The following is a 27,886-nucleotide window of genomic DNA, read 5'->3' on the forward strand; positions in this document are numbered from 1 at the left end:
TTATTCATTAAGATGTCAGGTAGTATAATTATTTGTTGAAAAATGAAAATGGAAGACAATCTGTGATTTGTGGTAAAAGGAGAAAAGTAAATAATAAGATAATTAGATTCTTTTAGATTAACTGCAAAACAGCTAAGTACCTGAAATTAACTAGTACCTGAAATTAAACCTTTTATAGATTATCTGTACAATTCAGATGCGTACATATATATCTTAATTTTCACTGTATGGAAGCAAAATATACCCATAACCAATCTGAATAACTTCAGTGTCATGTTGTGGGGGTTCTTTTCCACAGCTTGCATTTCCCATGTGTCTAGTTTTGCTAGCCTCTCAGCTCAAAATCACATTTTCTCATGTCTTGCACTACAAACACCCAGGTAGCTCTTTAACATTGCTTTATACCCCTATTCATTCATTAGCCAATCAGTCATTCCTAGACTGCTTTGGATATGAACCCAAATCTTTAGTGTCACATACACTGTGCCTAATCTTAGCCTGAATTCCTTGCACAGGTCTGTGCACTGCCTGGAATGATTGCAGAGGGGATGACTACATGCCAGTTGCCTCTGCGCCATTCCTCTCCTTTGGAGCAAGAGATTTAACACTTGAATTCAGTCTACCTCAGTCAGAAGTAGCAGCCTTCTGTTCCTCCAGAGAGACACACACTCACCTCCAATGGTAAAAAAGATGTTACATTTTTCACCAGAAAGAGTTCAAGTGCTCATGCCCTAGTGTAAAGTTTGGAAGAGTAGTGACTGTTACAACCAAAAGTGAATACATCTGGGAATGGAGAGGGCCATAGGATCATAGTCCATTTCACTGACTCAAAAGCCATTTTACTTAATTTCCAAGGGATGCAGACTGGATCCAAGAGTGCCACACCAGAAATGCTGCTCCTTCTCATCTTTGTATTATTCTGTCCACTTTTAAAGTCTTGCTTATATGTATAAAGTGAGTCAACTCACTTTATACATATAAGTAATTCAGCTAATGAAAGTGCTGATAAAATAAAAATTTAGAGACTATAGCCCTCTATGGTCCTAATATAATTATGTTGTTTCTCAGCTGCTGGATTTTATTCATATTTTTGTTCTGCAACTCTCCTTTCGTTTTTTTTTTCTTTTTTTAGTTTATATTTTAAAAACCTGACTTGTCTTTCTGTAGTCAGCAGACTACAGTAGTCAGCAGAGGGAGCCATATCATTTACTTATGTGAGACCTTGTAGCTTCAGATCTGAATTTGCTCTTTTTTCACTTCAGCTAAGCTAGAAACATTCTCCAGCCTTAAAATTTCTTTAAAGTGTACTGGTACAGGGGTGGTCACTTAGTTAGTTTCGCAGACTGTTACAGACTACAAATAGGATATATTTCCCAGGTATTTAATTTAATGTTAACCATAACAAAAATTACTTAAAGTCTACACTCTGCATAATCTTAAAAATTTTTTAAGGTTAGAAATAATTATGTCTTTAAACAAAAAACTTTGTAGTCATTAAGATGTTTGAAAGAATTGTAGCTTAGTCAAGCAAAAAAAAATAGGTGACAATGGAAAGTCCACATAAATGAGGTTCATCTAGCATTTGGAGGCTACTGAAACACATAATTGCAGGCGTCTGCAATCTGCCCAGTTATGCTTCTTCATCTCACTATATTTGTGCATACAATTGAGTCTGCAATGAAACTGAAGTTCCAAATATCTCTGTTTCTTTATCCAAGGAACCAGCTGATGGGTTTCACTTTTTTCATCTGGTTATGATTTTTATGAGGAATATAAAGATATGAGGAAGATATTTTTGTTAAGCTCTGTGCCAGAAAATGGACACTGTACTTCAGGGGCCAGTCAGCACTGCAGAGATACATTTTTAATATCAATTCTTGGAAATAGGATAGTAAACAAACTCAGGGTTAAAATAGCCATAAAGCTGGTGTCAATCCTCAAAGAAGAAAAATGTGCTTTTGATAGTGTAGCTCCTACTAAATAGGTCAGCCAATAAAATCAGAAAAGATCCTTTGGATATTGAATAGCTGTGTCTGGATTGGAGTCAGTTTTTGGTGTAGTTTCTTCCCAGGCCTCTGCAAGGGAAGAAACTGACACTGCAGATTGGAGCTTAAAATATGGGGTCTAGGCGAGCATATATGGATATGAAAAAAACAGGTAGAATTTCAAGTTTGCTTTTTCTCTAGTCACCGAGTCTCAAAGCTAGGGAAGAAATAGAAATTATGCAGAAGCAACTGTTCCTTGTGTTCTACAACTTTTTGAACTGCTGTTTGCACATGGACAAGGGCAGGTGAGGGTCTGCCAAGGATCTTTTGGAGGCAAAATGCAAAGAGGCTGCAAATAAAAAAACTGCCCATCCACTAAACTCCAAAGCACCAGATGGCCCCGACTCATATTAATCTCTGATCTCATAGCTTTTCAAACAAAAATAAAGTAGACTTTTACAATGCTTTAGGTTGGAAGACACTTTAAAGGTCACAAACTCCAACCATCCCTGCAGTGGTCAGGGACATCTTCAAGTAGATCAGGTTGCCCAGAGATCCAGCCAACCTGACCTTGAATTTTTCTGGGGATATGGACTCTGTGTGTGCCCCAGCATGAGCTGTAGCACATCTTCCTCCTGACTCTGGCGTCGGGGAGACATTCTGGACTCCCTGCAGGAGCCATTGTTGTGCTTGGAGGCAGCCAGGGAGCATTTTGGGCACTCCTTTTGCCTTTGAGGGCAGCTGGGTGTGGTTGGCCTTTGCCTGAGGTTCCATGTGCACTAAAGGCACAAGCAGGGATTGTTTCCTGATCAGCAGAAGGCTGCAACCTAGCCAACAACTGGGTCAGTTTGTGTGTGCTGGTCTGGCCATATTGATCATAATAGTTGGCTTCCTAGATTACCTTTGGACTGCATTTGGAGACAAAACACTTCAGAGAAATTGTTTGGCTATGGGGCTGGTTTCACACTGGTGGTGTTTTCATGACTGGTATCACTTCTACTATTCCTTCTACAGATCAGATGGGTCCCACCATGTAAATCTCCACTCCAGGTGCTTTTCAAATGAAAAGGAAGAAAACTAAAGGAAAGTCAAGCAATCAAGGAGGTGGAGCACATGACCAGGAGCACTTCAGGATTACTTTCTCCGATGCCAGCTCAGAGCCAGATACAGAATAAAAATTCTAGAAACCCTCAAAAGCTAGAAAGATTCCCCTCCTTGTCACCCAGGGAATATTGCCCTATGTTCACTTCTGAATTGCCTATTCTTTCTTTAAGAGGAAAGTCCCTCCTGTGGCTGTTCTGATGTGGCTGGGATTGGGAACAGTCTCCTTCCTTAATCAATTCCAACCTACACTGCTTTTGGAATGCCATCCACTGGCCAAGTTTTTTCCAGTCATGGACTTGTGGGTGAGGAAGAAAGCACAATTGCATCTCCAGCAAAAAGCAATGAAGAGCAGGGCAGCCAAAATGTCCTGTGGGGACACAGGTGTGCGCACAGAGGCATTGGTTCCTGCCCAGTGCAGATGGCATGTCTCCCCTGTGACTGCTCCCACTTCCCAGGTGGCCATGGCTAAGAGATACAAGGCTCTGCAAGTGCAACCAAAGAAGGTGGGCATGTCTGCTGCCAGTACAGGAGAGGGGAGAGCAAAGAGCCTGGGTGTTGCCTGGCCAAGGAGGGGCAGCACCTGCTGGACCAGCTCTTTGTCACCAGATAAGGACTGGTGGGTGGCACCACTCTTGGGGGCCCTGTGGGGCTCAGTAATCACGAAAAGCCTCTGTGCTTGATTGGTTTTGTCCCTTTTTCTGTGCCTTCTGTTGTCCCAGTGCTCAGCGACTGCTTCCCAGGGCTCTGTATCTGGCACAGCTAATGTGCAGGAGAGCCTCATATGTCAACCTTTTCCATCTGGAAGGTCAGTCTGGAGAGTGAATTGTCCCCTCTGTTTGGTGGTAGAGGCCAGGGCCTGTCATCTGCAGTGCCAGGTGGCACTGAGGGCTGCCCGGTGCCTCAGGCTGGTGTGACCCTAGAGCAAACAAGAGGAGACAGTGGCAGGTGCTTGTTTCCAAAGTCACATTCTGCAGGGCCAATGTGCCGTGTGTGTCCTTTGTCCAGCCCTGCCCCAGACCTGGGGATCAGATGCAGGCACTGCTGCTGCTGCAGGCAGCGAGGATTTGGTGGTTGGTTTCCATCCCAGCAGAACTGGTCACTTCTGGGACCACTGGTCAGAAGCCGGGTGCTGATGGTGCCCTGCAGATCTCTGGGCTGCACAACTGTGAGGGAACTGTCCCTGCTTGTTATTGCCCACCAGGGAAAGCTATGCCAGCCAAGTGTGCATCAACAGAGCAAACAGGGAACAGGAAAGCCTCCTCAATCTGTGTGTGCTGAGAGTTTTCATCTTTGAGATCAGGTGGCGCAAAATCAATTGTATTAGGCTCCACTCTGTATCTCTGTATTAGGTAATGCTGCTAAATTAGCCATCATTACAGAAGAAGGGGAAAAAGCCTCTCAGCTCAGTAGGTGCAATAGGCTACAATGGATGCACAGAAAAACTGCATTTTGTCTTTATGAGGGAGAGGAAATCAGATTTAACAGTGGGAGGAGGGGAAATGATGATCCTGAAATTCCCTTTTTTCCTCCTGTCAGCTACAGGCACACCTCTGTGGCTCATTGGTGTACCCACGACTGGCAGCAAAGAGGGGGAATGTCCAGTGCCACACCCAGCTTGGGCCGTTTATGGTTGATCCATGAGATGCCAGGACCATGAGCAAAGCCCTAGGTGGGCTCACCTAGAAATTGTGTGCAGACTTGGAGGTAGGTGCCACAGGCAAAGTCCATCAGTTTTGCCTGTCCGCTGGCCAGGTGGAGGAGGATGTTGTCAGGTTTGATGTCTCTGTGCAGGACCTCACAAGCGCTGCAGTGCCTCACAGCCTCCAGCACATGGCGGAACAGCCCCTGCACCAGTCTGCCGACAGGAATGCCCGCACACAAATGAAATCAAAGAGGTCCTGGGATCGCTGTGGGCGCTTCATCACCAACAAGAAGTTTTGGCAGCGCCTAAACCAATCCAGGAGCTGGACAACACCATGCAACCCAGTGGACACCCAGCCCAAAAGTTTGATCTCCAGGGGCACGCAGGTGTTCATCTGCGGGAAGACCACGATGCTGTCAGCGGGACTGATGCCGTGCCAGGGCTCTGGAAGCTCTCAGCCAGCCTGGGATGCTCTGTGCCCTCTGCTAATCTCCCTTTGCTCTCCCTCGAGGCGTCCTGGCGGCTTCCACCCTGCCGAGCCTCGGCTTATCCCGCCCAGCACACCCTGGTTTCTGCTGCTGACCCCACTCCCCACCAGCTCACCCCAAAGATAGGTACAATCCCCTGACACACATTTGACAGCCACCTGCTAGCCAATGGGAGCAGCAGGTTGAGCTTCCCGCCCGCTCTGCTGAGCCCCATCCTCCTCCCCCCTCACCCTCCTCTGTCCCCGCCAGACCCCCACTCACCGGGGCGCTGTGCTCCAGGCACGTGCCCTTGTAGACGCTGCCGAAGCCGCCGTGCCCCAGCAGAGAGCCCAGCCGGTGTCACCCCTGCAGGGCCTCCTGCGCCTTCCCTGGGGCCAAACGCGGCCGGCGGCGCTCGGCCCGGATCCAGGAACAGCCCCCGACCGCCCCTCAAGTGTCTCAGGACAGGCAGCTCTGTCTGAATGGGGCACCCTATTTCTCCTGACCTCTATCACCAGCTCTCCTAAGCAGAAATGGCAAGTTTGGGAAGAAATTGAAAGCTATGCCTTAAATGTCAGACAGGCTCAGGAGACCCATTAGACATTTCTAGGTGTGCTTCTGAACGAGACATTTCACCCTGGCTGCAATAAGCACGCAATCTTCTCTCGGAAGATCTCAACTTTTATCTGATTAAAGCTTCTGAAATGGAAACTTTGAAATCGGAGTGTGATTCCTTTATTCCTACTGATGTGGACACTGAAGTTTTACAGCCTTCACTGAAGAGCCTTCAGAGCGGAAGCCAAGGCAAGCACTGCAGCTGCTGCCGCTGTGCCAGACAGCCCCGGCTGGGCAGGCATGGCACGACTGTGCCGCAGGCTGTTTCTCCTTCCACAGCTGGGCGGTGCTTTTGAGCCAGTAATGACAAGTGGTAGGAGAACAAAGGAGACTTTTCCGGCTTCAACAATTATGGACGCATTAGGGCCACCTTCAGGTCACAGTTCCCGCTTCCAAAAATAAAGCACAGGGACACAGTTGGAAAATGCCTCCCTTGAGGTCTTCTTCTCCGTTGGAAAGGAGGGACCCAAGTGCCAGGAGGAGCAGCAGGGCCCGGTCCCTCCTCCGTGCCTGCAGTGAGGGGCTGCTGACGCTGGGCGGCGCCATGGGAAGCGAGCGCCCCTGTGCTGGGCTGGCGGGGCGGGGCAGCCGCCAGGGGGCGCCCGGGGCGGGGCGCGGCCCCTCTGTGAGGGGGGAGAGCCTCGGGCAGCTACGCCAGGGCAAAGCACAGCGCCGGGGGAAAGCACAGCGCCGAGGCAATGCACAGCGCCAGGGCAAAGCACAGCGCCAGGGCAATGCACAGCTTCAGCGCAGGCTGACCAGCAAGGGAATGTTCCCGTGGAGTGCAGGATTTAGGCCTTTTGATTGCCAGTCCTGCGCTGAGCTGGCCCAGCACAAAGCCTCCTGAAGCACCGCTGCCTCCTCTCCAGGCTTCCTGCAAGACCTTTGCTGACAGGGTCCAATCAACAAGGCTGGAGGCAGGCTCAGCTGATGTTGCAAAGAGCTGCTGTCAAAAACAAAAAACAACAAAAGCCAAACCAGAAAGGCAGTATTAGTTCACAGGCCCAGTTCCTCTCAGGCGGAGGCCGGATTCCTCTGGTTCCCAGAAAGATGCAGGAATAGGACATGAGGGCACTTTGTGCCCCTTACCTTCATGTCCAGCACCTTGCCATTGCAGGCCAACTTAGCTCAAAATCACAGTCACCCCGTTATCCCGAGTCTTCAGTTTGTTGGGATTTTCCCCGTGGAAGCAGCCTGGGAATGCTGCGTGCAGTCACAGGGCTTTGTTCCATGTAGGAAACTCCAGAGACTCACTCAGGTCCCTCCTATCTAAAACATGGCCTGGCTTAGCTGCCAAGAGGATGAGCAGTGGAAATCGTTCCTCAGCACATGCCAATCTCTGTAAGAAATGCTGATTCCAGTGGGATTTAGGCCCAGGTGTTGTTCTCAAGAGCACTGCAGTTCAGGCTTTCAGCAGCAAGATGAGAGCAGGCAGCTTGGCAGGCCTCCAGCATCCCCAGCACTCACCTGCCTTGCAAATTCCTCTGCTTCCTGTAGCCATGGGCTGAGCCCCTGTTCCTGACCTGCGGCCTTCTCCTGTTCCCCATGGCACTGGCACCTGTTTGCTCCTTCCTGTGGCATATTGTGGGGAAGTCTAGAATGAAATGACAGCGGAGCATTGCACAAAACCTGAACTTTGGATCATTTGCCCCATTTGGTGGTTGCAGCCATCCCCAGCAGACATGGAGTTTGCCGTTCTGTGAACTGTGCCATCCAGGAAGGAAAAACTAAGTTGGTCCAGGAAAAGCACGATCAATCTACTAAGCTCCTGCAGGCCAGAAATGAGAGTGCAGCAAAGGACTGAAAAATGGAGTGCTATGCAGTATGCACTGTGGGCAGGATAGAGACTAAAAAGCCGCTTCCATGGAGGAATCTGACCTTGCCCATTTCCCACAAGCTGAAGGGAGTGGGGTTCTGCAAAGGCACCAGGAGTGCCTTCAGTGTTGGACAGAGAACTTTTTCAGGAGAAGAGCTGCCTTGGGAGCTGGACAGAAGGAGCAAATGCGCCCATGTGTGCACCCACAGAGTGAGGGCTGCTCCAAGGGCACTCCCTGCCATGCTGAGGACACGGACACTGCCCCGTGCAGAGGATGTGTCCCCATCATATTGACAACACCAACGCTGTTCCAGTGCCATGCAAACACCTCTGGGTAGTTTGTTACTCAGGTTATTTTCTCCACTAAGGTGTTGTTCTTCCTTGAGCGAGGCCTAGAGTTTTCTGGTAGATGTTGGCCATGCAGTAAGTGGGCAGGAAGGGCAGGAATTCCAATATATAGGGAAATCTCAGGGATATTACCAAGGCGTGATTTTATCCACTGAGTTGAAGCAAGGGTTGCTTGTTTTAGTCAGAAGCATTGGTGGCCAAAGTGCTGAGTGTGTGCGCTTGGTGCCTGCTTTGTGTTACTTTGGGATCCTTTGAGCTACGGCTTATGGACTGAAGGAGAGGATTGTGCTGCTTTGGGACAGAGGAGAACCTTCCAGGCCCTCTTTTGTGTTAGCTGTAGAGAAGGTTTGGTTGCTATGCATGAATTCACAGAGCAAGCCAGAGCTGCTGCTATTGTGATGTCAGTGCAGAGCTGCCACGTCACAGCGTGGTCATCAGGAGGTTGCCCTGGTGCACGCAAGGCCTCAGCGTCCAGAACAGCTCTTGGCGTTCTCGTTGCAGGAGGATCCTGTACAGAGGAGTTCTCTGGCAACAGTCTGTGCCCTGAAAAGGGAATCTTTTTCTTTTCCTGCCGTTGTACGAGTCAGCAGACTCGTCTAGGCATCCTTTTTTTTCCCCTGCGGTTGTAGGGTCTGCAGACACCTACAGGTGTCCTTTTATTTTCCTTTTCTTGTTGTGCAGTCTGCAGACTTATGCAGGTGTCTTTTGTTTTTTCGCTTCTGTTTGTACATTCCGCAGAGTGCCGCGGGTCTCCTGTTTTCCTCTTTTCCTTGCACAGTCTGGGGACTTGTGCAAGTGGGTTTTTCTGCCAGTTTTGATTTACGGCCCGACGACTGAAGCAGCCCTGCTGAAACGATGGAGCGAGTCCGTAGAGCAGTCAGCAGGGCTTTTTCAGCGATATCAGCCCGCAAAATTGTTAACGGTCTGAGACGTAAGTAGAAGTTTTTTTCCTTGGAGGCAGAACAATGAAAGTAAAGTGCCATAAAGATGCCATAACTTTGGTAAAGCTCCTGGCAAGAGTTTCAGCCAAAAAGGGGGTGTCCCTTGTCCAGCAGGGTGTGGACAACTTCCAAAATGCAGACTGGAAGAGTTGTGCAGGCGTCCTTCTAAAAACTGTGCAGTTCTCTAAGGAACTTAAGGAAGGCATCATTTTTCTGCATTCCCTCCTTAAAGGACGTGTCTCTCTAACTGGCCCCCCTCTGTGCGCTACAAGAGGGATTGGCTTTGCACTGAAGGGCAAACTTCTGAGCAGATAGTGTGGGCTCCTGAACACCAAAGCTGGGCCTGTGCTGTGTCCAAACAAAGCTGCAAGCCCCAAGAGGGGTTCAGTGGAAGCTTTGGTGGGGAATTGTTTACAGCAACCACGTGGCACATGCTGCATGCAATTTACAAAAGGGAAAGGAAGTGCAGGAAGGAGAAGAGAAGGAAGCTGCTTTAGTTGTAGGGGGGACAATGAGCTCCAATGCAGGCAGTGACTGCTATGGAAGAATTTGCATCTTCCCGGCCCCAAGTTTCTAGTTCCTTAGTGGCAAAGCCGAGCAAAAGGTAGACGCAGCCTAGGATACTGGCCTGCAGTCCTGCTTGCTGGGCTACAGAACTGCTGCTCCCGGTAGGGAGGTTGTGAAAGGAAAATGCTCTCTGCTTGGCTGGCCTGGTTCTGTGGGATTCCTCAGCACCAGCAGTCTTGTAACAGCACCTGGTTTGTTCTCTCTTGCCGCGGCAGGTCGCCTCAGAGGTGGAAGGAGTCAAGCCTACGGTTCGGTGAGTGGGACGGGCACCCTTGACATTCCTGGTGCCTGAGGATTATGCAGCAAGCTGTGGGCTGGGCCTGTTGTAGTTGAGTGCCAGGCTGGCAGGCCAAAGGAAAGTCCACACCAGTCCACGTCTGCATGAGCACTACCAAAACGATTCCATCAGTTTCTTCCTTTTCCGTTGAAGAGGCTTTAACTAATGTAACTGATGAAAGTACGTTTTGCAGACAGAAGGCTACATGCTGATTGTAGCCTGGCTGAAATATCTCCTTCAGAAGCACATGGAGTCCTGTTGAAACATTAGTCTCATCTGCCCACTTGAAATGAGTATTAGTGACTGAGGATCCCATTTCTATTGAAATTCATGGCTTCTCATTAGGACAACTGGTGATAGAGCTTACGAGAAATAAGGTTCTCTATGACAGCTTACTGCCTGTCCCTCATGCTGCTCTCTGTCTGCAGAGCACCACAGTAGCAGCCGCAGCAGCAGAACCTGCTCTGGCTCGCTCTCTTCCACCAGAGGGTAAAGGAGAGGCAAAAGACAACAAACCTCCAAGTGTGTTGTCAGTCCAGGCCTGAGCATCCAGCAGCAATCAGTGGCAGCTTTGGTTGCTTCAGTGCAAAGCTTTGGTGCAGTGCAGAGCTGCAAGTTTCTGAGCAGGCAGCACTTGCCCTTTGTGGCTGAAGATGCTGAGGGCTGGAGTTCTGCCATGACCTAGCGCTCCAGCCCAGCCACTGACACGTGGGAAATGGGGTTGGAACTCTCACATGCAGGCATCATTTTCCTGCCATTCTGACAGGGACTGTGAACTTGCCTTGGTGTCAAAATAGCTGTAGCATGATGTCCTTTAGTGCTGCTGGTGAGAAAGTGAGCCCCGTTGTGCACAGTGCCTGTGCAGGCTCCCTGCTGCCAGCAGAGAGAGCGGTGCCAAGGCGCAGTTCACAGCCTTGTGGGGAGCACAGGAGCCACCGTTGTGCAGAGACTTGCCCATCTCCAAGCACTGTCTAAGGAGCTAAAGTCTCTGCTTTGACTACGTCCTTAACTTTGAAAAGAGCCAAGTTTGCTGAGAATCCTGAGCAGCTCCTCATGGCAGAGACAAGGTCTGCGTCTGAAGGGCTGGAATGCAGTTCCTATTGGCTGCTTCCTAATGCTTGAAATCCTAAGGGGAAGCCTTTTGACCAGAGCTGAGCAGGGAAATGTTCCCTGCTTCCATTCTGAGACATTCAAAGCAACACAGGCTTAGTTGGTTACCCACATAAACAGCCCCACACAACAGCTTTTGCCTTCAGGTGAGCTGTGTGGCCGCTTGTTGCTTCTTGCAGCTCTCAGGAGCCAACTTCCCTGCTCCTTATTGCTTGTTTTCCTTTTCCATGTCCATTCCTTGCAGGCCCCGCAAGGAGAGCTTCTTGCCTCTCAGAACTCCTCGGCCCAGGCGGGAAAGGCAGAGAGGGAGCAGAGCACAGATAGAGTGTGCAGTGCCCAGGAGTTCAGGTGCGTGTTAAGCTTTCTCGCTTTCTCTGAGCAGGGTTGGGCATTGCTGGGCTTCAGGAGGTTCAGAGTCAAAGATGAAATTTGGCTTTCTCATGGTTTGACTTGCTCAGCACAGACAGGGGAAGGCATCTGTTGGCAGGTCTGGCTGCCTCCTGGGACTCACTTCTCAAACCTTCTGAAACCTTGACAAAAAGTATGCTGAACTGGACCAGAGGAAAAGCAAGGGAGGTTCAGGCTGGGTTTATGGAAAGGAAACCTTTGAACTGCAGAGGCAGCAGAACAAGTGCCTCAAAGAGCTTTTGCAGATTCCACCCTTGGAAATTTGGAAACCCCAGCTGGATAGGGCCTTGAGCAGCCTGTCCAGATAGTCATAGCCATAGCTGACTCCAAGTGCTTGGAGCTGAAGATGGGCCTAGAGGCTCCCTGGGGTCCCTGCCAGGCTAAATCATCTTGGGATCCTTTGATTATTGGATTGGAAATTTGTACCCACGTTCTCCCCAGGCTATAGCTTGCGGGCTCTTTCCTTGTTGTGCTAGTGTAAGCAAGAGTAATTGTGGGAGTGCTCATCTGGACTTACCAGGCCTCTCTTCGCCAAAGAGGAACTTTTGCAAGTCCGGTATGCACTGTATCAGAGAGGAGTACTAGCAGGCAGGAAGCTGCTAAGCTGAGAGTAGCTGAGCTTTCTGGAAATGTTTTGTGGCTTCTGGAAGCTAATTTGACTTCCTTCCTGGTGATTCTTTCACCTGCAGAAATGACAAAGAGAGATGGTGGTCTAGAGAGGGAATGCCAGCACTCTCTTGAGGTGGAAGTAGAGGGCTGTTGGAAGCCCCTGAGACTGCCCTGTGAGGGACACGGTGTGTAGTCCTGGTCTTGCAAGGAGACTGTGTTTCAATGAAAGGCTTGCTTGTCTGTCCCTTTGTTGTAGAGGGAAGGAGGTGGCTGCGTTTGAGAGCAGGCGCCACTCCTCACGAGAGAGGGCGTTGCAAGTGGCAGCAGAGACAGCAGAGGAACCACAGCTTCCGAGGAACCTGCTGAAGGAAGAGGTTCCTCTGGCGGTGCCAAAGGTACGCTCACCTTATGCCTAGGCAGCACTTGTGGGACAGGGAGCTGCCCCTAGCAAGACCGCCGCAAAGGCTGCTCCTGGCAGCAAGCCAAGACTGAGACTGTGCTGTTGTTGTTCCTCTTGAAAAATGGTGCCCCCTCCACTTGCAGGTTTGCCACCAGCAGCGGCCACCCCACAGGGGTCTGGAGAAGCTGCTCCAGGAGTTCTCTTGCCAAGGGCACACACTGTCCCGGGCGTGCAGAGAGAAGGCGGCGCAGACACAAGAGAACGCTGCCCTGGAAGCCCGACTGGCAGCCACGGAGCGGGACCTACGAGGCCTTTCAGAGCAGCTGGCAGAGGCCAGGTAAGGGCAGGGAGGAGCACCTGGTGCATTTAAATGGCAGGATACCTAACATCCCTCCTCCAAGACAGTGCCAATTTGGATCAAACCTAGTTCTGGTTTCTTACTCATACTTGTAGAAGGTGGAGCTTTTATATATCATTCCCTGAATTCCTTTAGTCCCTTTTGAGTCACTTTGAGAGCATCTGGTAAACAAAGTATCTTTGCGTGCACTAGGAATAACAGTAAACCTTGAGGAGGCAGTGTTCAGAAGAGCACTGGCTTCTGTCCCCCTGCAGAGTGACTTGGAAGGGCTGATGAGCTCAGGGCTCTGAGCACAGGCTGGGCTTTTGCTTGTTGGCAGAGACTTTGTGGGCACAGCCACCCATGAGGAATGTGTTTGGCAACGGCAATTTGAGCACTGACTGCTGAGATCAAGCTCAGCTGGCCTTTCTGTGCTGGGCTAGGTCATGAGGAAAAGCTGGCCAACCACCTGGATGGTCCTGCTTTGCTATTTTAAGGAACAGAAACAATCTTGCTGTAGCTGAGTTTCCATGCACGCCCTTTTCCATGCTCAGGATAGGTAACTGAAGGCATGTCCAACTGGAGAAACTGCCCCTGTGTGCCAGGAACAATTTCTCTTCATCTTCACACCTTTTAGGTCAGAGAAGGAGAGCCTGCAAAGCAGCCTGCTGCAGGCTCGGCAGCACGTATCGGAGCTGGAGATCACCAGGAGCCGTCTGGAAGCCCAAGTGCGCACAGCCGCACGGGCCCAGGAGGCGATACTCGGTGAGAGCCTCGTGTGCTTTGTTTCTGGTGATGGCCCAGCCTAGTGCAGTTGCTCCAAAGGCAGCTCTGTCCACAGGGCTCCTGAGGAGGAAAGGAACTGAGCACAGGTCCCTCCTTGCCTGAAACTGAAAGGCCTTAAGGTCAGTAGAGTCTCTGCTTCTGTAGTCTCTGACTGTTGCCGTTTGTCATGTTTGCAGAGGATGTGAAGGGCCTCCGTCAGGAGCTGCAAGCTGTAAGATCTCTCAGCAAGCAGCAATGTGAAGAAATGGCTCAAGAGCTGCGCTGGGCAGAAGAGCAGTGCTGCAAGGCTCTCAGACACTGGCAGTCTGCTCAGGAAGAGGAAAAAAGGAAGCTCCAGCAAGAAATGGTAAGCGACAATATGCCCCAAAAGTTTTCAGGCAAGCTTGGTGGGCTGGCTTAGCAGAAGAGCAGCCTGGGTGACACGGCTGCAAGCATCTGCTGTAGGCTACACATTGCTGGGCCAGGCAGCACAGGACTTCAAGGGCTCCTACTAGAAAGCCTGTGAAGACCAAGAGGATGGTGCCGGGACAGTACCTGCAGCCACGGTTTCAGGCTGGGTATAAGCCAAGTTCCCCAGAGAGCCGGGTGGGCACCACCCAAAGCATGGCAGCAAAGGATCTTGCCCACAGCCTCGTGCCATGCAGCAGAAGGGCTGCTGACCTTGTTGCACTCTGCAGTCCCAGCAGCTGGGTTCCTTGCATTCTGTCCTTCCACGGGGGACAGAGAGTCTCCCCTTTGGGCTTGAAGCATCCGCAACAGGCCCCGTGTTGCTGGTATTCCAGCTGGTGGCCTGTCTTGTGACTAGGGCATCGGGGTGCTGGCTGCCTCCTCATCCTGCAGTCCACCTGCAGCTTTTCCTTGAACAAAGGGCTGCGGCACATAGAGAACACAGCCTGTGAGAGCAGGCAGAAATCCTGAGGAGACAGGGGCTAGGAAAACAGGCAGCCTTCAGAGTGGGGAAGGAAGGTGGAATCTCCTTTCCTTCCACCTGCTGACCCTCCTCTGAAGTTCCTGGTTAGAAGTGCTGGAGGACACAAAGCCACTACTGGGGACTCTTCCGGTGGGGGCCTTGTGGGAGGGATGAAGCTGTCATTTTTTTCTTTGGGGAGCACGGCTGGGACTTCATCTGGAAGTGTCTCTTCCTCTCCTCAGAAACAATGTCTGGAACAGCAGTGCTTGGAGGCGCAGGTGATGCTGGAGGAACGGGAAAGCTTCCTGGCAGAGGTACAGAGGGAGCAGGAGAAAAGGCTGCTTGAGATGAAGCAGGATGTTGCCATCAGGCAACCTGAATAAGAAAAGATAGGAAGCAGAGCCAGACAAGACGCAGCACAGAGTGTGAAAAGAGACTTTGTGTGTTGGATTTGGTCTCCTCTGGGCTCCTTATGGGCCCTGCTTCTCTGGACACTGTCTGTCTGAGTGGGACTGCCTCTTAGCTGGCCCATGGCAAACATGAGGAGGAGAACAAAGTGTTTTTGGAAAGCGGGCGCACCTCAATCTTGCTTGCCACGCAAGTGGTGGGCGGGACTTTGAAAGGCGTCTTCTCTTTGTTCCTGTGCAGCTCGCGGGTCAGAATGCTGCGTTCTTAGCCAAGGTGCACCAGCTGCAATGGGAGCTAGAGCAAAGGCGGCAGCAGCTGGAGCAGCTGAGGCAGCAGCTGAATGAGGAGCGTCTGAATGGGCAGGTGAGCCTGACCAGGCAGGGTGCAGAGGGAAGGGCAGTGATGGGGACATGAGCTGAACTCTCAGGAAAGGGGAGGCAAGGACTACTGCAGGCACTGGGAGCACAGAGCCGGGCAGGCTGCAACGCTGTGCACCAGGAAGAAGAGTTGAGATGAAAGAGTGAGAGCTGGGTGGAGAAGCAGAATGGACGTGCCTATGAGACTTGGAATAGAGAAGCCTGAGCATGATGGCAGGAGCTAGTGAGACTTTTCTTGACAGCATATCAAATACAAGATGCAGGCCGAGCTGCAGAAAGCTTGGAGGATGATGAAGGCACTGGAGGAGAGGCACAAAGAAGAAATGGAAAGGATGTGCAGCATCCAGCTGCAGTACAGGCTGGCAGAACAAAATCAGGTTAGTGAAAGAGCAGTAGGCACCGCAGTCATGCAACAAGTGGTCTCTGCTCTTCTCACCTTTCCCCTGCGGAGCAGCAGGTGGATGGGGACAAGGCCTCTGACTGCCATGCTCTGTGGTCTGCGTTGCAGCTCGCCAGCATGACACTTACTGGGCCATTGAAGCTCAGCTTTGCTGCCCTGGGCATCAAAGCCAGTCCTTTGGCTGGTGGGTCGGCAATCCTGTGAATGTATTTCTGCTGGCTTCTTAGTGCTCACTTTGTTTATTGAGGAGTTTGCTCAGGTGAACATGGTGACCCATGCACATTCTGAACAAGTTGTCCCTTTCCATGGGAATGCAGGTCTCAGAGCGGGGTGAAATTTTGAGGTGTTCTTTCCTTTTCACCATCTGTACCATGGCTGGCTGTGACAAGCTGTAGTCTCTGCTTGTTTGGCTTTGACTTGTGCAGCCAAACACCAGTGTTGTTCCTGATGGCATGCCTGTGGAATGTGCTCTCAGGGGCATCTCTGCCAGCCACATTTCTGACACAAACAAATTTCTTGTCCCAGATAAGCGAGGGCTCTGCCGTTGAAGGCGCCGCTGCAGCTGCACCCTCCGAAGAAGCCTCCCCTCCGCAGCCTGAGAACCCGAGCAGGAGCAGCTCGCCCCGCTCCGGCCAGGAGAGCGAGAAGCAGTGCCTGAGGCTGCTGAGTACGTCCTGGGGATTTCTTGTGCAATCCAGCAGTGTATTATGGGGTGTGTGCCTCAGCATGAGCTGTAGCACATCTTCCTCCTGACTCTGGTGTTGGGGAGACATTCTGGACTCCCTGCAGGAGCCATTGTTGTGCTTGAAGGCAGCCAGGGAGCATTTTGGGGCACTCCTTTTGCCTTTGAGGGCAGCTGGGTGTGGGTGGCCTTTGCCTGAGGTTCCATGTGCACTAAAGGCAAAAGCAGGGATTGTTTCCAGAGCAGCAGAAGGCTGCAACCTAGCCAACGACTGGGTCAGTTTGTGTGTGCTGGTCTGGCCATATTGATCATAATAGCTGGCTTCCTAGATTGCCTTTGGACTGCATTTGGAGACAAAACCCTTCAGAGAAATTGTTTGGCTGTGGGGCTGGTTTCATACTGGTGGTCTTTTCATGACTTCTACTATTCCTTCTACAGTTTGCTTGGATAAAAATTCTACATTTTTGTTAGGGTGACCTGCTTGGAAGGAGCATCAGGTGATTAGGGAAGCAACAGAGGAAGGGGTCTTTTCAGCACACCCCAAATGTTAAGAAATTGTATTCTTAGAACAATCCCTGGGAATCAGAGAGCAAGAGGTGTTTTCAAAGTGCAGCCAAAAAGGAAAAACACAATTTGTTTTTCCAATCCCCCTTGGATAGTTCAGTTGTATGCCTAGGGAGACGCATCAAGAGACACTTCTATGTGGCAGGGCCAGATAAAACTGCCCTGCAGGCAATTCTCAGGAGGAAGCCTGCAGCCCCTCTGCTGCATGTTCCTCCAGTACAAGGCACTTTGTCAGGGCTAAAGCCCAGCCGGTAAATACTCTTGGGATACTAAGGATTGGCCTCAATCCCTGCACTCTTGGAAAGCGCAGCAAGGCCTTGGTGACTCTGCAGTGCCACTCGGTTGCTCCTTGCAACTGGTCATGGCTGCCAGTGCAGTGCTGTCAGAGAATGAGAAGCGGGCAGGTACAGAACAGAGCCCAGTTTACTCAGTGTCGGCCATCAGCTGTAGGGACGAGAGGTGAATGGATCGACTCCTCCTTGGCTCTGAACTCAATGACACCCAGGTTCTGTCTCGAGTGGGGTCAACAGCTTGTAGCAGTGCTCAGTCTGGCTCTGGCTTCTTCACAGTGCCTGTCAGTGGCCATTTGTGGGCTCTGCCCAGGTTTTTGTCATACCTGCCCTGCCATTGATGGCTGCTGTGACTGCAGGGGCAGGAGCCTTCCTTAGCTGGGAGGTTTCAGCAGCCACCGCATTGCTGCAGCTTTGCCTGGACTCGTCAGAGGATCAGCATCTCGTTTGTGCAGGTGTCCGAGCCACGGCAGCTCCTGAGGAGCGGCGCTGTCCTTGTTACCTGTCTGGGCGGTGCCCTTTGGGAAGATGGGGCACGTGGCTGGTGTCCAAGGGGCCGGGGGGCAGTGCTGGTGACTGCTGCAGCCCAGGCTGAAGACATGGACTTGTTGTTCTTCACTAAATGGGGAATGGGCAAAATCATCTTCAGAACTTAGCCTGCTCATAAAAGAAGAGGGTCCTAATTCTTACAGCCGTTGTTCTTGGATGTAGCACAGCATGAGCTGCTGTTCTCTGAAAAAGGTCAAGGCATTCTTTAGGCAAACTGCTGAGAGGTAGAGGAAATCCCCTCCTCTCCTGGATTTCACTTTGCAATATTCCTTCAGCTCTGCAAAAAGCAGCTGTTGATAAAACTTCATCCCAGATGACAAGGTGCATTGAAATCTTGGAATTATGAAACCTTTTGCTGAACCTCACAAGAGAGTGTTATCTCCCAGGACAATGAAGGGTCCTGATTTTTCAGCCCTCCTTCCCCTTTGTGGACCACAACCACTTGCCACGGTGCCAGTTCTTTTCTGGTCTCTGTCTGCTCTGACAGTTTCTCTGCGGGCTTAGTCTCCTCTTTGAAGGAGTGTGCAGAATCCGACTCTGTGCAGGCCCCGTGTGTTACAGAGCTGCCTGTCTTCTCACTGCGGCTGCTCTTGTTGTTGTTGTTCTTGTTGACACTGTTGTTAGCCAACCGACCATAAATTTCTCTGAGCCCCAGAAAGTGGAGCTGAGATTCTGATCCACTGGAAGTCAGGATCTCTGTTTTGAAGTTTGTTTCTTGCATTTTCTTTCTTTCAGGGCATGTGGTGAGCGTGGCAGATCCAGAAAAGAAATACACTGGATGGAAAATTATTGGCAGAGGGTGAGTTCAGCCACGCTTACTCCTCCAGAACCATGGGTCACATACGTGGCTGCTGGAATATCAAGAGGGAAGTCAGGCAAGCTGCAAGCATCTTCAGGCCCTGGCTTAAGATTATCCCTGTCTCAGTACTGGTCACAAGGCATCATCAAAGAGAACTGCATGCTGGCAACCAATGTCTTGCCTGCCTCAAGGAGGCACTTGCCTGTCCCTCAAGTGTGTGGCACGAGATTCCTTCTTTTCCCAGCAGACATGGTTTTGCATGATTCCAAGTCATATGGCCCCACAAGTGAAGGAAGAAAAAAACTGAGAGAGCAGCTTCCCACCTGAGAGCCATCAGATAGCAGCTCTCAGCAGCATTTCTTTCCAATATTTTGCTGAACACCACTTTCAGTGCTCAGGACAATAAGACAGGCTGTGTGGTGCTGCCTGAGTTTGGCAGACAGACTCAAAAGACAGCTCTGAGTCCAACAGGACTGTGTGTGTTTCACTGCTTGGAAAGGCGCACCACACGCACAAGCACAAAAAGGAAGAGGCAAAGCAAACCCTCATATCCATAGTCTAGTGTGCACATTTGAGATTTGTAGCGGCTCTTTTTTCTTCCTGTTGCACTCAGCTTTGCTCTTGGACAAGCTGCATGGCAGAGGGTTGCTGGTCTGCTGTGCTATTGTCTGAAGAGTAGACAAAGGCTGGTGTTTGAGGGACACTGCAGGCAGCAGAGTGCTCCTGCCTGGGCTGCCTTTTGCTTCTCAGCACTGAACAGCTTCTCTGTTCTTGCTGCTGTTCTCTTCCTAGGGGTTTTGGAACCGTTTGTAAGGCCTTGGACGCTGCCACAGGACAAGCGGTAAGTACCAACAGCCCTTGCAGATTTTGCAGCTCTTGAGCGCTTTCCCTTGGGATGTGATCTGTGGCCAGAGCTTTGTGTTACCTGTCTTTACTGCAAAGGCTGCCTAGAGGCAGGCCGAAAAATGCATATTGGACAGACTTTGTCTCGCATTCTGAATCAGTGTGAGGATGGCAGGGGTGTCTTTCCAAGAAGGCCATGCTGTCTTGGACCGACTGGATAAGTGTGCCCAGATTAGCTGATGGCAGCAGCCGTCATTCTGGCCCAATTCCTCTTAAGCCCAGGTTCAGACGCAGATAAGATTTGCCATTGTTACCCATCACGAGGTACACTTTGAAAAGACCTAAAGAAGGAGAGGCCTTGTCTGGAGCGCAGGTTTGCCTTTCAGTCCTAGGGAGCCAGGGTCACACAGACACACAGACACTCGCACACGGATCGGTGAGAAGAAGCTGATGAAGAGCCTTAAGTAATACCGCCTTGTGTTGGTCCTTTGTTGCTGACATTCCAGTACAGAGATGCTATTTGTACTGAACTGACATGCTGGTGTCTTGGAGAGTCCCATGCTCTTTGGGGCTAAACATTCAGAGTCCTGAATTCTCCTTGCTGGCTCTCAGCAAATACAACTCCATCTTCCTGGTAGCTCCTTATCCACCTGCAGTGCTGTGCTCAGCAACTGCACTTGGAGGGATGTCTACAAGGAGTCTGAAAGCCCTAAGCCCTGCTTATCACCTGCAGTGTATCCGTAGTGGTCCACAGAAAGGATTCTTCATTTTTTAATACACTCAGTAATTACACATCTAAACCGCGTTTCGGAATGCTCTTCAGAGATGCAAAATCCAGAAGAAGCTAGGATGTGCTAGGATGTTCACCTTCTTTTGAGTTGCCTTGGAGTTGTTCTTTTTCAGACAGCATTTTCTCTGTAATGGATTGGTGTATTGACTTTGGAGCACAATCAAGAATGGCAGCAGTTTCTGAAACACTGATCAAATCCCCTAGAAATGCTAACCTATTTTCCACAAGTTGAGTTTCATTTCACAGAAGCAAAATTCCTTTGGCTTGCAAAACGCGTGTAAATGATAACAGCAGTGATAAAGGAGGTCTGGCGGAGGAGTCTGCAAGGGCTGAGAGTGCTGTTAGCACATTGTGGCTGATGCTTTAGAGTCCCTTTTCACCGAGGTGACAGGGCAACCTGGCCCGTGAGCGCACGGAGGAAGAGGCTCTTGTAATGTCTGTTCCTAACGGCTTTCAACGTCATTGTAGGTGGCCGTAAAGGAAATTGATCTCCGGCACCAGCGCTGCAAGGAAGTACTGAAAGAAATCCTGGTCATGAGGGAAATGAGGAACCCCAATATTGTCACCTACCTAGAAAGGTAAGTAGTTCTGTATTTTTATGGGAATGTCAGTTTCCATACTTGCCAGGCAAATGTTTCAAGCACTTTTCTCGGTGGCAGAAAATTGATCTTGCTATGAACATCAGTCCACTCCTGTAGGAGGCATGGGAGGAGATTGCATTCTTCTGGTTCCGGGCAGAAATAGCTTAAAGATTGTTCTCAGAAACCTGGCTCTCTTACTAAGCCAGCAGCCTCGATGTTCACTTGCTGAATGCTCCTTTGCTGTTTTGGGGCGTGATTTTTTTTTCTGAGTGTCGGAAGAGAAGTGCTGAGAAAGCAACACAGAAATTATTTCCCTTGTGCTGTTCCCACTATTTTCCACTGCCTTGCATGCCAAAAGGCTAGCCAAAGAAACACATTATTTGCCGGGTTTGAAGCAGTTTTTTCCTGTTTGTGACTGTCCTTTATGCAAGGCTTCCCAAAGGGTGTTGGCAGTGCTGCACCTCCACCTCCCCTGTGAAAAAGCTGTGAAAACTGTGTCTCCTTGCTGTTGGAGTTAATGGAGCAATTTGTGTATGAAGACAATGAAGCAGCTGCTGGGATGTGTCCGCTTCCACATCTGCCTCTGCTATCACAAAGTGCCGTTTTCCCCTGCTTGCCCCCTAAGCCGTCTCCTTTCCCACGGCTGTGCAATTAGATGGCACAGATTGCAAGCTCTGGATAGCCTGGGTGGAGCGTGTCTCCATTTTAGTCCGTCTTCATTTCCCAGTGACCTGGAAGCAAAACTCAGCTGTAGTCTTTTCATCCGTATGGCAATTTAGCTGTGCCCATTAAGCTCTATGCTGTTGTTTTCATCTTACAGTTACCTTGTCAACGAGTTTGTCCTGCTGGTGTTGGAGTACATGGATGGAGGCTCTTTAGCAAAAGTGGTCAGCGAGAAAAGGATGGCTGTAGGACACATGGCAACTGTCTTTCAGGAGGTAAGGGATCCTGCTTGTGCTTGGGATGCCTTGGACAGCCTCATAGTTCAAAAGCGCTGCTAAGTGAGTGTTCCGTGTTCAGAGCTTTCTGCTGTGCTGCTCTTTTGCTTCAGAGAAGAAGCAAAGAGGATGGAAGTGCCTGCCAGTGTCCCTGCCCTTACTATAGTCTGCTCTTTATCTGCTTTTGGCCTCTGTGCTCTGGGTCTCTTTTAATTTTTTTTTTTCTGTTCTGCGCTTTGCCCCTCCAAGCCTTTGCCCAGAACCTTTCTGCATTGCCTTCTTTGCCTGTAAGCGCAAAGATGCCAGTGTGTGAGTTTGAAACCAACAGCAAAGGCCAAGAGAGACTCATCTCTCACGGGTCTCAGCTTCAAAGGAGGGCATGGCACCCACCACGGTGCTTGCTTGCTGCTGAAAACTGACAAATGACTTGAAATGTCTTTCAAATCTGCTGACCAGGCAGCCTTACAGCCCTTTACCTCCAGTCTCCCACCGGACAGTGATGCCCTTGGTACCCAAAGCAGGGACTTTTCCTCTTTTGGCCAACCGTTGTTTTTCCTCTGAATGGGGAGAGCACATCCACTGCAGCAGCGGTCATTCTGACTGGCTTGGCAGGGGACAGTGTCGAGCAGCAGCTGCTGTTTCCCCCTCAAAGCCAATATGCCTTGCCTTAGAGAGATCCTGCTCTCCCAGGGTTGCAGCAGCAAGCTCTTCCTCTTGCCAGCACTCACTGCTCCTCTGAGATCCATGAATCTTCAGGAGCACTTTCCTTTTGCACGTGATGAAATCAGATCAGGCTAACTTTTGGCCTCCTGTTTCTTTTTTTCTCTCTCAGTGCCTGAAAGGCCTGGCTTTCCTTCATGCCAACCAGGTGATCCACAGAGACATCAAAAGTGACAACATCCTTCTGGGCCGGGATGGCTCTGTCAAGTTGGGTGGGTATTCTTGCTCAGGGCACAGCTGTAGGCTGCTGGGAGCCTGAAAGAGCAACAAGTATCAAGAGGAACTTTGGTTTGTGTGTGTCCCTTCCAGAGGGAGGGAGGCTACAGTGGAAACCTTCAGTGTAGATGAGGAAAAGCCACCACCCTGGGAATGGTGGTGGGTTTGTTAAATGGACAATTGCAAGTTTCCTTGGCTGCATCCCTGAGGAAAGAGAGCACAGCTGCTTTTCCAGCTAGATTCACTACTACATTCTGAGACTTAGAGTGAGGAAATCTTTTCCTTGGTTTCCTACCTGAAGCAGTGTTTGTTTTTCTCCTCAGCTGATTTTGGCCTCTGTGCTCTGCTCACACCTGAGCAGAGTAAACGGAGGTCAATGGTGGGGACAACTTGCTGGATGGCACCCGAGGTGGTGAGAAAAGAGCCTTACGGTCCCAAAGTGGACACCTGGTCCCTTGGCATCGTGGGAATTGAAATGGCCAAAGGAGAGGCTCCTTATGTTTGGGAGACCAGTGACAGGGTAAGGTGCAAATATGCTTCGGAATCCGATATCCTTCTGGTCTGTCTCCATTAGACTAAATCCCATTCCCGCAGCTGGGATGAGTTCCAAGAAGGTCCACTTCTAAAAATGTCCCTGCGGCTCACATCAGCTGTCAAGGCAAGACCTGTTGCCCCTTGGAATAGCTGGAGTTGCACTGGGGCCTTTTTACTTTTGGGGAAGAAGGCTCATCTCTAACCATCTGCTAGGCAAGAAATTGCCACTGCAGACTGGGGCTTAAAAGACGGGCTCTAGGTGAGCACTGAAGGCTGTGCAAGAATCATGTAGAGTCTTGTGTTTCTTTTCACTTCAGGCTAACCACTTGATAGGCACGCAAGGCATACCAGATCTGCACAAGCTCAGCCTACCCCCTGCCTTGTGTGAATTTCTGGGCTGCTGCCTGCAGATGGATGTGGACAGGCGAGGCTCTGCCAAGGAACTTCTGCAGGTACAAGGCAAAGGGGCTGCAGGCCAAACAGCTGCTCCCTGTCTGGGTTTGCTCCTCGGCCCAACTCCAGGGCATCAGATGGGCCCCCACAGGGTAATCTCTGCTCTGGCTGCTTTTCAAATGAGAACCAAGTAAGATCCAAGACTAGTTAAGGTTAGAAGGGAGTGGTGGAGGTCATCTAGTCCAAACCCCCTGCCACTGGCAAGGACATCTTCAAATAGATCAGCTTGCTCAGAGCCCCAGCTCAGCTGACCTTGAATGCTGACAGCGATGGGGCACCTCCCAGCTCTCTGGGCAGCCTGAGCCAGTGTTTCAGCACTCTCCTCATAAAGAGTTTCTTCCTTAGAGCCTTTCTGAATTGACTCTCTTTTCATTTAAAACCATTCTCCCTTGCTCTCACAATTGGCCCTACTAATAGATATGTCCCCATCTTTCTTCTAAGACCCATTCAAATACTGAAAGTTGTCCTTGGAGACTTTGGCCTTCTGCAAGCTAAACAAGCCCAATTCTCACAGCCGTTCCTCAGAGGAGAGCTCCCACCTTCTGGTCATTGCTGAGGCCCCCTTTTGCTCTCGGCTGCTGTTTTCAGGTTTAGCTGGTAGCAAAGGAACTGAAGTACAGCAGTGCTGGGGAAGGAGGCCTGCAGTGGGGCTTGAAGAACACAACAAAAGCACTCCCTGCCAAGCGGTTCTAGATTGGTCTGTGGGAAGGTGGGGCCTTTGGGGGGGCTGACTGAGCATCCAAGGGCATCCAGTTTGTCCTTCCTGCCCCACTCTTAGAGGCTTCTGCCAGCCAAAGAGGGACAGCTGAGCACGATTTGTGCCGGCCTCACATGCTGCCTGGCCCGCTCAAGTAGACGAGAACCACTGCAGCTTTGCTGCCACCTTTTGTGACAGACAGGCAGCTGGCGACCGCGCCACTTCCTCGGTTCTCCCTGCTGTGAAGGAAGATGCCAGCCAGGCCAGGAGGAGGGGGGCATGCCAAGGCAGACACTGCTCACCTTGCAAGCCAGAGCTGCGTCCATCTGCGCTCTGCCCCTTCTTTCTGTGTGTTTCTGGGTCCTAGAAGAACCCAGCTTGACCTTGTTAGAAGCTCAGTTTGGAAAATAATGGTTCCTTTTCCCTTGGTCTCTTTTAATTTGGTTGCTTTCTTTTCTTTTCCCCTTTGGGCAGCATCCATTTCTGAAGCTAGCGGAGCCTCTCTTCAGCCTCCTCTGAGAGCCTGATTGCTGTCACCCCTGCAGCAAAGTAATGCAGGAAGCAGAGGAGATGACAAGGACCACTTCAGCACGTAGAGAACGGAGCCTCTGAGAACAGGCAGGAATCCTGAGGAGAGAGGGCCCAGCAAACAGGCAGACTGAGACAGAGTGGGAAAAGAAGGTGCCACCTCCTTTTCTCCCATCTGCTGATCCTCCTGAATTTCTGCTTAGGACAGCAGAGCTGGAGGGCACAAAGTCACTAGTGATGAGCAGATTTGAGCAAGGCAGGAGTGGCATTGCAGGCGTGAAGGGAATGGGAAGGCCAGAGCTGTGTCTCAGGAGGAGGGAGCTCCCACAGGATGCCACCGGCAGAGCCGGGCTAGAGCTGTGGGAGACGGCTGGATGTTCCCAGCTGCAGAGGAGGTGCCTGAAGCGGCTGGGAACATCCTGTGCATTCTTTGACCCATGGAGCAGGGTGCTGCGTGTGTGCTCGTCTGGCCAAATTGATCAGAATAGTTGGCTTCCTGGTTTCCCTTTAGACTCCTGCTGCCTTGTTGGCAGTCACTGGAAACAAAATTCTTCAGAGAAATGGATTGGCTTTGGGGCTGGTTTCATACTGGTGTTGTATCATGACTGTTTCATGACTTCTACTATTCCTCCTACAGATCACCATGCAGGTCTCCACTCCAGATGCTTTTCAAATGAAAAGGAAGGAAAGAGGCAGTGAATCAATTGGAGAAGTGGAGCACATGACCAGGAGCACTTCAGGATTCCTTTCTCCACTGCCAGCTCGGAGCCCAGCTCAGAAGAAAAGTCCTAGACATCTACAAGGCATTTGGAAGAATCCCTTCCTTGACCATTACAGGCACACCTCTGTGGCTCATTGGTGTACCCACGACTGGCAGCAAAGAGGGGGAATGTCCAGTGCCACATCCAGCTTGGGCCGTTTATGGTTGATCCATGAGATGCCAGGACAATGAGCAAAGCCCTGGGTGGGCTCCCCTACAAATTGTGTGCAGACTTGGAGGTAGGTGCCACAGGCAAAGTCCATCAGTTTTGCCTGTCCGCTGGCCAGGTGGGGGAGCATGTTGTCAGGTTTGATGTCTCTGTGCAGGACCTCACAAGCGCTGCAGTGCCTCACAGCCTCCAGCACATGGCGGAACAGCCCCTGCACCAGTCTGCCGACAGGAATGCCCGCACACGAATGAAATCAAAGAGGTCCTGGGATCGCTGTGGGCACTTCATCACCAACAAGAAGTTTTGGCAGCGCCTAAACCAATCCAGGAGCTGGACAACACCATGCAACCCAATGGACACCAGCCCAGCAGTCTGATCTCCAGGGGCACGCAGGAGTTCGTCTGCGAGAAGACCACGATGCTGTCAGTGAGACTGATGCCGTGCAGGCGTCTGGAAGCTCTCAGCCAAACTGGGGTGCTCTGTGGCTTCTGCTAATCTACCTTTGCTCTCCCTCGAGGCGTCCTGGCGGCTTCCACCCTGCCGAGCCTCAGCTTATCCCGCCGAGCACACCCTGGTTTCTGCTGCTGACCCCACTCCCCAGGGTGCAATCCCCTGACACACATTTGACAGCCACCTGCTAGCCAAGGGGAGCAGCCGGCTGAGCTTCCCGCCCGCTCTGCTGATTGCCATCCTCCTCCCCCCTCACCCTCCTCTGCCCCCGCCAGACCCCCACTCACCAAGGCGCTGTGCTCCAGGCACGTGCCCTTGTAGACGCTGCCGAAGCCGCTGCGCCCCAGCAGATAGCCCAGCCGGTGTCACCCCTGCAGGGCCTCCTGCGCCTTCCCTGGGGCCAAACGCGGCCGGCGGCGCTCGGCCCGGGTCCAGGAACGGCCCCCGACCGCCCCTCAAGTGTCCCAGGACAGGCAGCTCTGTCTGAATGGGGCACCAGCAGCTCGGGGTCGGTAGCTGCAATGCCGCCGGGGCCCAGGCCGGGAAACCCGTAACGCAGGCGGCGGGAGCAGCCGTGCTCCGAGTGTCCTCCGCCCGCCCCGAGACAAGCCACGGTCGAGGCGGGAGGCGGAACCGGAGCTGGCACAGGCGAGCCCAAAGGATGGGCCTGCGGCCCGCGGCCCAGCTACTGATGCCCCCCCACCCAGCAGCGGCCCAGGCAGTACGGCGAGTGCCGGCCGAAGGCGAGACCGCGGCGGGAGCCCGGTCTACGGAGGCTGCAGCCGCTCCCGAGGCCGGGGCGGACCGGGGGCGTGGTTCGGCCCCGGCAGGTGGACAGAGAGACCGGGAAAGAAGGGGGTCGATAAGGAGTGTGCGCCTCAGCGGGAGAGGGACAGAAGGAGCCAGAGCAAGAGAGACAGAGGGTCAGCAGAGCTGCTGCTGCAGCTGTCGCTGAAGTGCCGCGACCGTTCGTCCGTTCCCCGTTTGTCCGTTCCCCGTTCAGCCCCGCGCGCCCCGGGGCAGCGCTGGCCACTTCGCTCCGAGGCCGAACCGGGCTTGGCTGGAGTCACGGAGCAGCTCTCTCTGCCTCCCGCGCCGACGCCAAAATCGCCTTGTCGTTTAGCTGATTCTTCACTGCTTCACAGCATAACTGTTATTTCCGGCAACCCTGCAGCTTTCCCCTGGTGCTCGCACCCCCCGGGCCTCATCCCACCCACTCACGCCGCGCTGCCATCTCTTCCTCCCACGTAGAGCGCTGTCCGGACTTTCCTGTCCGTGGAGCATAAGTGCTGAATGAGGAGGCTGCCAGTGCCAGGCAGAGCCGGCCGCCCGGAAATGCAAAGCAGCAGATGAGGAGGGAGAAATCCAGCCCCTGCGGGGCAGCGCTGCTCCCCCGACCGCTCGGGGTGCGGAGATGGGACCGCGCCCCCGGCGCTGTGTTCTCGTCGCCAGGGCTGTTCGTGTTTTCTTGTCCAGTTCCAGATGAGAATCGGAGAGTGCGGATAGGATTAAAAGAAAATAATTCAACCCGATTCTTGCCGTAGTTTGGATGCCAGTCCAATACAGCAGCTCAACTCTCACCCATCTCCCTCCTCCCTTCCCAATACTTTCACACTGAAGCAAAGGTCTTCTCTGCAAAGAAACTCTGGCTGGTTTATTTCTCCTGCTGTTTAGTGACACAGATAGTAAAGCAAACCAGGTTGCATCCCCAGTCTGTTTAAACATGTCAACTTTGCCATGTTCATCTAAGACAAAGACTCTTGACCTCTGCACAACATCACACAAATCACCTTTGTTGCTGCTGTGTATCGTCACT

At 51.6% G+C, this 27,886-nt stretch overlaps 1 long non-coding RNA gene across 3 annotated transcripts in view; it reads right to left on the minus strand.

The window, feature by feature from the left end:
* Positions 1–27,660, minus strand: part of LOC141727650 (uncharacterized) — a 31,661-nt gene extending 4,001 nt beyond the window's left edge. Inside the window, exons 1-2 of one of the 3 annotated variants that reach the window (XR_012578639.1) lie at positions 26,358–27,660; positions 5,481–26,021 (exon numbers count right to left, since the gene is read on the minus strand). This is a non-coding gene — a long non-coding RNA (uncharacterized LOC141727650). Of the gene's footprint in view, positions 1–5,480; positions 26,326–26,357 lie in introns of those variants that run through there. The other 2 variants (XR_012578640.1, XR_012578638.1) reach the window with 2 other exon arrangements.
* Between the last annotated feature and the right edge of the window lie 226 nt (positions 27,661–27,886).

The sequence above is a fragment of the Zonotrichia albicollis genome, unplaced genomic scaffold (genome assembly GCF_047830755.1).
Source record: "Zonotrichia albicollis isolate bZonAlb1 unplaced genomic scaffold, bZonAlb1.hap1 Scaffold_150, whole genome shotgun sequence".
Taxonomy (NCBI): domain Eukaryota; kingdom Metazoa; phylum Chordata; class Aves; order Passeriformes; family Passerellidae; genus Zonotrichia; species Zonotrichia albicollis.